The sequence below is a fragment of the Pterocles gutturalis genome, unplaced genomic scaffold, assembly GCF_000699245.1.
Source record: "Pterocles gutturalis isolate BGI_N339 unplaced genomic scaffold, ASM69924v1 scaffold9131, whole genome shotgun sequence".
In the NCBI taxonomy this organism is placed as follows: Eukaryota; Metazoa; Chordata; class Aves; order Pterocliformes; family Pteroclidae; genus Pterocles; species Pterocles gutturalis.
The window spans coordinates 16,660-24,905 of NW_010100321.1; positions in this window are offsets into that span (position 1 = coordinate 16,660).

Sequence of the window (8,246 nt, forward strand, 5' to 3'; positions counted from 1 at the left end):
AGATCAAGTCCCACCCCCTGCCCTGGGCAGGGACACCTCCCACTAGCCCAGGTTGCCCAGGGCCTCACCCAGCCTGGCCTTGAACCCCTCCAGGGATGGGGCATCCACAGCTTCTCTGGGCAGCCTGGGCCACTGCCTCACCCCCCGCACAGGAAAACATTTCTTCCCAATACCTAATCTAAGTCTCCCCTCTTTCAGCTTAAAACTGTTACCCCCTCATCCTACCACTACACCCCCCGATTCAGAGTCCCTCTCTCCTGCAGCAGAAGGTAGCCAGCAGCTGCAGAACGGGCTCACCTGGCTGTGGGCAGGATGCTGAGCGCACAGCTCCCATCTCCTCAATGCAGCGTTCACAACAAAGCGGAAAGAGAAGTTGCAAACAAGTACAGGAGGACAAAAACTGGTTTCAAGACTAAATATTAGGGCTACTTTAGTTCAATGCAATTCACCACAGATGTGATATCAGCCAGAACACGTACGCCCCTTTAAAGAAACGGGAGCTGAAGTCTATGCACTGAATGCCTGACTGCGGCCAAAACCTATTTTGTCAAAAAACCCACAAGCGACTCCTTATATTTCTGAAGAAAAATCCTGCTGCGGCATCACATGCAAAAGTTAATCCATACGTTTATCTATGGCTTAGTGTATTACAAAGATGTTAAAGCCTCTCCTCTACCAACATGGGACACTGAGACCAGAGAGTTTAGCTGAGCGTTGGAAGGACACGTGTGCACAACTGTCCAGAAGGCTCAGCAGCTGCTCCACAGACATCTCACGAGATTGTTCTTATTTGATGCACAGTCCCTTGAACCTGCCGAAAGACATGCACAGGACGTGTCTGTTCTGCATTTAACAATGTCACTTTATTGACTTTAACAGAGCAATCTATTCCTTCGCACTGATAAAACATCTGCCTGAAGCACACCCCAGCCTCCGGAGGGGCAGCTCCCAGGGCGAGCTCACAGAATTGCTCTGCAACAAAGACCTGGTGAGAAGTACCAGGGCACGAGCCCTTCAATATGAACTCTATCGGAACAGAAGGCAAACAAGAGAAAATTTTTCTTCTAACTAAAAGCAGGACTCCTCATAGCTGCTGATAACAAGCTGCAGGCTCAGGCTTCCTCAGCTATATGGTTTTTCTACCTCTCCTCTTCCCAATGCCTTCAAGAGAAAAAAATACACAGAACATATTTGCTCCCACTCCTTTAACTGGAAACAACCTAAATACCAGAGTGCACAGGAACAGCCAGCAAAGCATCAGAAACAAAGAAAACAGGAAACATGGGGAAGACTGGAATGCGTATTTCATATGCTAAGAACGGCTCCTGCTGCTGGCTGTTCAAGGGGGAAATAAAGTGATAAATAAAATATTAACTATCAGGCTTCACCTGCTGCCTTACAGGGAGAATCGTTTATGTTCAGTTCTAGGTTTTACCAGGCAAGTGGAGGTACCAATGACTGACAACTGAATGAACAGCACCAACATGTTCTGTCAAGCTGCTCATCAACAACTGACAAGGCTGTCTCCAGCTGTTCAAAGCTGGATGCTCTGTGCTGAGTATCCGCCCTCAGCCAGAATCGCTGGGAAAATCTTATAAACTGAGACATTTGGATGTTGAGATCAAGAGCATTTGAACATAACTGCGTATTAAAGCTCTTGCATCCTGGCTCCAGTATTTGCATGTTACAGAGCAGAAGTCATTCAGTAAAGATTTGCATGAAAATAAAGCTCGTTGTAGCAGCTTGGAAGAACCAATGCAATCTCATGGATGCACGATACCAAGCGTAGGAAGAATTCCTCTCCTGTGATCTCCGTGTTGCTACTGCCAGCACTGAGCAGACCAAAATGGAGGAAAGAGCTCGACCCGAACAATGAGGAGAAAAATCTGAATTGCAATTGATTTTGACTGAAAATGCATAAGGATGAGTTCAAGATCTCTGGTCTTGATAAAACAGACATTAAACTTACAACGATGTGTTCTTATCCTTTTTGGTGTTTGCTCTGTAGGTACTACCATCAAAAAGTTACACTAATTCTCTACCTCACTGGTTCAACGTATTGAATTTTAAAACCTGATTACTTAAAAGTTACCTTAGAACGTGCTTCAGGGAATTCTTTCAGAAGGTATCCTGCACCAGGAACGGGTTAAAAAGTGAGCACAAGAAACATGAAATTACTGCCTGTGCCACATCAATTCAGCTCTCCTGCTTACGTGCATTACAATACTATCTTCAATTATGCACTCGAACTATTTTTACTCACAGGACTTTTAGCGCATACAGCGTTCTACCTCCCCTTTTTCCGCAGAAGTTAAAGCAACACAGCAGGGAATTTAAAAAGAGAAAAGCCCATCCACTGCTAAGACAGCTGAATGCTCTCCAGAATCAGGTTTTCCTTCCTATCACAAAATTAACACTTATACCATACCCTCTCTTAAATTCACGCTGGGTATTTTCTGCACGCCTAATTTGAAAAGTTTGAAGGTATGTCAGAATAATGTCATGTAAATAGGTACTGATGCAACAGGTACTCACTCCTCAAGGTTAAAACAGAAATACAACCACCTCTCACAGAGGCCACTGTGAAGATTTAAAAAAAGGATATAAAAGTAACAGACAAGCTCTGAAGAAAGTTCAACAAGAAAATTAATGAGCAAGACTGCATGCTCACTGGTGCTAAGGAAGGAACAAAGTGAAGCTGTACTTGAAGTAAGGAAGGCAGAACTAAAGTTTGGTCCGCTTTTTTTTTTTTTTTTTTTTTTTACATTTGACCTTTTTTTTTGTTTTTTTTTTTTTTTGCATTTAATGCAATTTCACAATTATAATCACAGAAATACATTTTGAAGTTGTTTTAAATTCATAAACCTCACTGATAAGAGACTGATGCTTCTGTTTTATGAAAGGAGTATGGCCCATTGTGTATTCCTCAGTTATCTCCAAATCCCACATATGCAAAAGCCAATCCAGGCAGGTTTTTTCCCTGTAACAGCCTTGGCATCTGCTTCATTTCCAAGAGACAGGCCCCCTGACCATTTCCAACAAGTCCTACTACACTTGTTAGTAACTCCCTGCGACCATACAGATTAGAGAATCCAGCGTTAAACAAGATCCTCTTATTCCTGTTTAAGATCTTTCAAGTGAAAGACAGCATCAATGACTTTGTGTGATCAAATCGTTTTCAAATTGAGGTACGCCAAGCAAAGTTTAACTGGAACTAAAAAAATACTTCATATTTGAAAAATCCTTACAAAATACCTCTACTCACCAGTTACATTTCTTCTGTTGTTGGTGTCAGAACTGGCATGCTATTCAGTCCCACAATAAAGAATGCCTGAACCTGGAATGCTCCTATAGCCTAGTAAGCTCTGTCCAACTTCCTGGCTCCTTTCAAAGTACTGTGTAAATGTACATCAGGAAAAGAAAGGGCTTGGCACTTCTGGCTGAAGAAATGTGCGAGATGAGCAGGTGCCATAAAGGATTCAACGTGTCCAAGTATTTCAAGTTTGATTTGCAAATCTGTTCTTCAGCTTTTGCTATTTGTCTAGAATCAACTATCATGCTCTCCACAAAAAATGAGAATCCAGTGGTTTTATAATGGGATCAACTACAACTGTCCCTTGGTTTAACAGCAATTCTCTCTCAACTAATGCCTTCTAAGCATTACTGTGCTCAATAGATAAATGATCCAGACTCACGATATGCCAGTTTTGTTGTTATTTGCAAGATAAGATTTTATTATTTTGCAGAGATCTACTTGGACACATTTCTTAACAGCATTCTTAAGATTTTGAAGAAGTGTCCTGCAAGTTCTTTGCTTTTTCACGGGGAGGACACACCTGGATTTAACTACAGAGGAAAAATTTAAGTGTCCAGAATCTTTTATGCTTCCAGCATCCCTAAAATTCCATTGTTTTCTTTTTAAGTGCAAGTCATCTTTATTTTCAAATTGACTGCAGTTTTAAGAACCTATGCCATGCTCCTCTTGGACATGGACAAATTTAAATTTAACCTTTACCTTCAGTGCTTGGAATCTCTCCATGATAATGTCAGAATTTCAACAATATTCCAGTGATCAGCTCCTGATCAGGAGCCCATCTCCTCCCTCCTCCCACCCCAGCCCTTTGATCTTACTGAAGGAAATGAGAAAGAAAGTTGTCTTACCGATAACTCCAAGGTTAATGTCCCTTGCGAACCCCACCTAGCAAGTCGACATCATGACATGTCAGGTCAGCCTCAACCACGCTTCCCTGATAGTCAGGTAAAAGGAAGGAGTTAAAATACAAAATTGACACTTGCAGATTTCTGGACATCAGAAAATGTGATGCAATATATTCTGAATTCTCTTTCAGAGCTTCTGGTAACCTCCAAGTTGTTAAAACATTTCTTCAGAGGGATTCTCCTGTTCTACAATTTCAAAAGTTCCTGATCAATAACCAAATATTGTCGATCCACCTTGACCATTTTGTTTGAATGAGAACAAAAGCTTAAGACTTTCCTTTTACAAAAATAATTATTTTTTTGTCCCCACTCTACACATTTTATCAACTAACATACACTCAACTTAGCCACTCCAGGTTTCAAAAGACATTTTAAGCCAACAGAATTTGAATGAAGCCGTTGTAGTCTAAGTTAACAGAAGCTCTAACTTTTTTTTCTTTTGAAAAAAAACGGGAAACACAACTTGGTACACAAAAAAAATCTGATCTACTTAGGCAGTCCACGAGGATGACAGAGTTCAATCTGTCAAACCTTCACTGTACAAACAATCCTTAATCACACTAGTACTCCAACTCAAGTCATGCACAATCAAAGATTATTCATGACAGATTTGTAAGACAGGGTCCTTGCTGTTCTACATATGGGCCACCACAATTTTTGGATAACAACTAAGTCTTGCTGAAAATCCATACACCTGCATTAGGGTCTACAGGTCTAGGTGCCAAACACGTTTTACTAAGAGGTTTATGACTTTTTGCTCAACACTTCACGTTTATTTTTCTGCTAGCCTTATAATAAGAGTGCCTTCTGTGATTTTTTTTCTGTGTAGTTCAAAATACAGAAATGGGCTTCATGTCCAAACTCAGAGGGGACAAAAAGCAATCAGGTTTTTACACAGAGTCACCAAAATCATGCGGTGATCTTCTAGTCAGAGTTTATTTTGAAAAAGTTTAAGCAACGCAGTTGTCATTCTTTCTAATAATTAAACTACAGAAGCTCAGTTCTGAAAACAAACAATTTCTACAAAAAAATTAAACCTTTAATGCTTTGAAAAAATGCAGGCTATGTTTAATGAATTAGTAAAATGAAAAGCTGAGTTTAGTGAACTGATTTTGTTAATAATGTGAAAGTAAGTCTATAATAACACAATAGCTGTAAAAATCTTTTGCTCAAGTTTTGGAATTGCTAGGAATCTGGCAACCTACTTCTTATTTTTAAGTCAAAACACTCTATCAATACAGACATTTAAGCAACTGCTATAAATGAGTGATCAAATGAGTATTAAAATCCCATTTCATGGCTCCTCCTCCAATGCCAGCAGGATGCTCATAAAAGTTTAACATTGGTTTGCAAGTTGAAATCCATTTTCAACATATTCTATAAGAGGATTTTTGCTAAGTTATACTGAAGAAATGATCAAAACAGATGCACAAGAGTAAATTTAAATTTATTTTTTGTTTTGACTATATATCAAAATTGTGCTGAGAAAGTGCAAAATCCTTCCCTTGAGTATCTGTCATCAGGCATGGTAAATTTTTCCACTGCACTACTGTATCTTTGTTTAATTTTTTTTTTCAATAATTTTGTTAAGTTCTTCCAGTTCACTATTCACCACTACTTGAGTAAGTTGTAGTACACTTTAAGGATTCCGTAAAGCACTGCTGTAAATTTAAATGGTGAATTTGAGTATCCACAAATCACGTAAATCAAAGAACTTGGTATATCTTGTAAATATAAACTTTTACTGATTTTAATTTTCAATTATAAAAATGTATAGCTCACTTCTCATATTCAATAAAAATACCAGGATAAATGGTGATTGGGACAGAAATACATACAAGATGCAGCTTTACAATTCTTGAGGAAGACAATTTTAACATTTTTGTTCCTTAGCTGTTTTGTAAGCATTATAACTGAAGTGTTTCACTTCCTCCCCACGCCCCCCATAAGCATGCACTGGCACTTCACCTCTCTTGGGCTAATATTTGAGAAGTGCAGTATGTGAACACTCTCTCTCTTCCAGGACGGAGAGCACTTTAAATTTGATTCCAATTAGGCTCCCTTGTGCCAGATCCCCTTTACAATGATTACTGAAAAGCACATACTCATTGGGACTACAGGGTTCTGCTCAACATCACAAAAGCTATGTACTTACTATAAAGTTATACTGATAGGACAGCAAACCCTTGTATTAAAACAAAATTACAAGCCAGATCCTTGCCACAAGCAAAAGCCTGAAATGTACACCCAGGCAATACCCCTCTGACTTCACTGCTCAAGCAAGGAACAGAGAGGACAGTATGTGGCCCCATGAACTTTATGAAGTGAAAAACAAAGAAACAAAAAAAAGCCACCCCAAAAGAATAAGGGCTTGAACATACTAAATACTAACTTTGAAAAGCACTTTAAATGATTTATGACCAATTCTATTAATTTGAAAGGCAAAGCCTGACAGAGGGACAAACCCATTTTTGAGAACCAGATATACATCCTCACTTCAATCCAGGTCAAAACGCAAACCATGCAATTATATACCAGACCCACAACAGTACAGCGTGGGAAGGCTCATCTTTCTCCTTACATTCTGACATAATACACTTGAGAGACACCAGACAGGAATAGAAGACAAAGGGAGGAGTATGACCACTGAAGTTTAACTTTGTCAATAGTCTGTGTTTAGAATGCTGTAAATCAAGTATGAGCAATGTATTTGATTTGGATATTTAGAGGTCCGGCAATAGTTTTCTTTAGAGAAAGTTTAAATCCGTTTGTTTCTCTCTTTTCTTGAGAAGCAAATGTTCTTCATTGGGGTACAGAATGGCTCAGACGCAACAGAAGAGTAATGTCATGACTTGCCAGTTAAAATTGACATCTGGGAATGTCCAAGACAAGGGTCAAAGCAACACAGAATACCCCAGTAATGTAGCTAGTAATGCCCCCAAAAGAGATTACTTTTTTTTTTTAAACAGCCTTTATTACAAGGCATGCGAATTCTAAGGCAAATTGTTCATCATGGCAGAACATCAAATTAAAATGTCAAGACAGAAATAAGCAGAATATGGAGAGTATGTTTGTGCTATCTGTAGCAAGAAGCTAGTTTACTGTGCCACAGCACCTAATTTATAATTCTCATCCCTACACAAATGTTATCTTAAATTGGAATAAGGTGCTTGGGATCAAAACCATTACCCTATGTGTTTGTATGCTGAATAATACAATATCGCTGGATACTAACAGAATAGCCTCTAGAGGGACTCCACAGTACATAATAAAAAGGAATAAAATTAACACCATTGTAGGCTCTGCTTCCTTCTCCACATTAGGTTAGAAGATTATATTTAAATTAGATCTCTGCGAACGTCTGGATCTGGATACATTTCAACACTTTTAAAAAGAAAAAAAAGTTTCAAAATTAGATGCTGGTAAGTTATTGAACAGCAATTAAACAAAGAGTGCCCTTTGGGTTATCAGTAATTTCTCCTACTTTTTCAGTCTGATGTCCACAGTGCTACATGTTGGAAAGCACAAGAAATTTTGCATTAATTTGATCACTCACATAGGCAGTTATACTTTGAAAACAATGTTTTTCGCAAGAATTAGCAATGAAATAATGTTTTAGGACACAATTGAATTTGAAATAGGTAATGTTTTGAATAGATTTTTGAGTTTTATTGAAATCTTACACGAACAAGAAATTGGAAATACAATCACATCAAGGAACAAATTGCCACGGCTTTGACGTTTTAAGCCAAACAAATTTTGTAGGGCAGATTTTCAAAAAGGTGTGGTTATAACAATTTAAAAACACAGTTAACCTACTTCTAGGAATGCAAAACATACAATCATGTTATTTTCAATACAAGAAACTTAATTTGTTGTAATTTCTTAAAACTACTAAGACAAAGCACTAGCTTTTACTTTTATGTACAGCATACTCCTATGTAGTCTATCCCAAATCCAAAAAAAAAAAAAAAAAAAAGAAACTGTCCAAAACCAGAGGTTCTGCAAAATCATGATTGAACAGTGTG